We start from the raw sequence: 2,855 nt of genomic DNA on the forward strand, positions 1-2,855 counted from the left end.
GTGTTTTTTGGTACATAAAGGCACGTTTTCACAAAATTCCGTTAAAAAATAAATATTTTTGTCGAAGATAAGAACAAAAAACCGAAATCGTAGTTTTTTTAACTTTTCACAAAAAATTGAGGTAATATAAAAAAAGTGTTAATACAAAAGTTGTAGATCTTGTTATTACCTACATTTAACTTTTTTTCATAGGACTTGTAGTTTCGCTGAAAATTGCGATAAACCGACTTTTACTCTTAAAACCTCCCTCCCCCTACTTCCCGAACTCGGATGGAGTGGAATTTTATTTTTTTTCCATTTTTAGCATATTCTCTTCCATTTCCAATAAGTTTCATTCTACTATTTTTTTTTGTTCCAAAACCTATCTGCACTGGCCTATATGTCATGATATACTATAGTAAATATACTTGGAACTAAAACTAAATATTTTATTAATAAATATTAGTTTACAAAAGACATTTGATCTTTCAACTTTCTTAAAAGTTATACAAGTAAACAATGAACAATTTTTTTATGCCGTTCTTTCACGGCTACGACGGGATGTGGGTGGCGCTTCGTACCTAAATAATATTTATTTAAATAATTACTTAAAACTTTCTTTCATTTTATTATAAGAAACAACAAGAATATTTTGCTCAAACAATTGCTTGAACAATGTGCAAATGTTCTCATTTTGACAGTAGATTAGTGTGCGTCATTGGCGCAAAGATTTATCTAAGTTACAATCTGTCATCGGTGTCTGAAATCGATTAGAGTTTACATAAAAAATACAGAAACAATAATAAGAATTTAAGTTTATTACTATTAGCAAATAGAAGGATATTTTGTATGACATATTATGAAGTTATTTATGAACATAATTAATGTGAAAATAAGTTAGCAATTTGTTAGTCGATTTTGTTTATGGTCTGAAGGAAGCCCATTCACAAGACATGTGAATGGGCTTCTTTAGATAATATTTGATCAACACTTTGCATTTATTTTATCTCGTGTGCTTAATTTCTATTGTATTTATTATGTTATTTTGCACGGAACCTTATTCATTGTTATTTTGCATGGAACCGTATTTATTGTTCACGTGTGTAAAGATAACTATGCATAATCCAACATAAAAGATGAATTGTGGCAGACATATTCCATGATCTATGGTGAAAAATAAAGGTAGTCTATAGTTTGAACTCCCTGACTACATGGATTGATTGCATTTTAGATGATTTTTATTTTATTTGTATACTAAGTTGTATACAATACATAAAATTGAATTCTAAGTAATATTTTCGAATATAAAATGAGTAAAAATATTAAACGCTTAAGTATGTAATGAGTGGTTAACATTATAATCATGAACTGTTTTCACCAGTTTTGCTTTTAATAGCATTTTAATAAGAATCAGTCGCCTCATATTATTTACTATAAAGAAATCTGTTGTCATGACTTGTTCAATCAAACCCAAGAATATAGTATTTGGCTTTTACATAAAATTATTATCTATTAGATAGTTAATGTTTCATTAATTACAAAATTAAGGCTTCTTTAAAAACTACTTAATCCGAAAATCTGAAGAACGATACTCGAATAATTTTTGTGCTTTATTTTTTCTTATTATTTTTGTTAGGTGGGCGAAGACGGTATCAAAAGATCTTTTTAAAGTTGACAATTATATTATGTAAATAAGATGACCATGCAACATTGCGGTTCGATGGAGCGTCGATTTAATTTTTACTTGATTTGATAGATTTGATTTTTACAAATAGTTATGTTTAGTCTATTAGCTCGGATAGTCATAGATACATTTATTGGTTGGACAGATATAAAGCTGAATCTACACTACAACACGTCCTACACGGACAACCCTTCGGTGCAGTCCAATACCGTGTTGCGTCAAAGCTTCCAAAAATCAATAATCGGACTTTCGGCCGCCATACCAGCAGCTTCCGTGTATTGCGTATTTTACTGATTTAACCGACTAAAGCATCTTTCAGGTGAGTAAAATTGCGTTCAAACTTCATCATACCTCCCCCTAATCGTCGTCATCTATTCTTATCTTCAGAGGTTTCAATAGTTACTTCATAATTTTTTGAATAATAACAAATGTTAAAGACTTTTAAACAACTTCTATAAATAAAATCGAAACGCAACAATAAGGCCTGAGGGAGTTCCCTACCACCCCTTTTGCGTCCTGTGTGTGAACCTATATGAGAATATTTTTTAACTGTTTCTTGTAACTAATTCCAGGTGGACATCGGCTGCTAAAATGACTTACGATCCTGAGAGTCTCACCTGCCTCTCTCGCTACAACTGGCCGGGGGTAGCAGAAGTGAACATCCGCAACTCGGCTGACCCGCGCTTGGTGCGTGGGCCCGCGCCTAACAGTATCGCCGAATATTTTAATATGGCGCCCGAACGACGACTCTCGGAATCCATTTACGTGGTCATCCGCGGACAGGCTGCCAACCAAGTCTGGCCTCGCCCGACCGCAGATGAAGTTATCAGCCGGATCTTGCATCTGTAAATTGTCGCTCACACAAGTGACAAGCTCCCTCTAGTCCCATCAGCGTGTTTTCAACTAAATACCCGGCTTAGATTAGATGTCATCTACTCTTCGCAAATTTTCATAAGCTATTTCACGCGTATATCCTGTCTGGTTAGTTATATTTAAAGATATGTTCAATGTGTGTTATTCATTAAAGTTGTGGTTTCGCCTGCCAAGCTCTGCAAGTAAGTACTAGTAGCTTTGGTTACGATTGGCACAGGTATGAATAAGTTGTCTTTGTCACGATTGTGTGTGTATTTTTGATAGATTATGTCCATAACTTAGTTAATTTTATGTATATAAGTGATTTTAGTGATATTAA

At 33.2% G+C, this 2,855-nt stretch overlaps 1 long non-coding RNA gene across 1 annotated transcript; it reads left to right on the top strand.

Moving 5' to 3' along the window:
- Positions 1-1,013: 1,013 nt before the first annotated feature.
- On the top strand, positions 1,014-2,528 carry LOC118264142 (uncharacterized). Its single transcript, XR_004782652.2, has 2 exons — positions 1,014-1,982; positions 2,236-2,528. It is a non-coding gene; the product is annotated as an uncharacterized LOC118264142 (long non-coding RNA).
- The last annotated feature ends 327 nt before the right edge of the window (positions 2,529-2,855 follow it).

Source organism: Spodoptera frugiperda, chromosome 25 (assembly GCF_023101765.2).
Source record: "Spodoptera frugiperda isolate SF20-4 chromosome 25, AGI-APGP_CSIRO_Sfru_2.0, whole genome shotgun sequence".
NCBI classification, from domain to species: Eukaryota; Metazoa; Arthropoda; class Insecta; order Lepidoptera; family Noctuidae; genus Spodoptera; species Spodoptera frugiperda.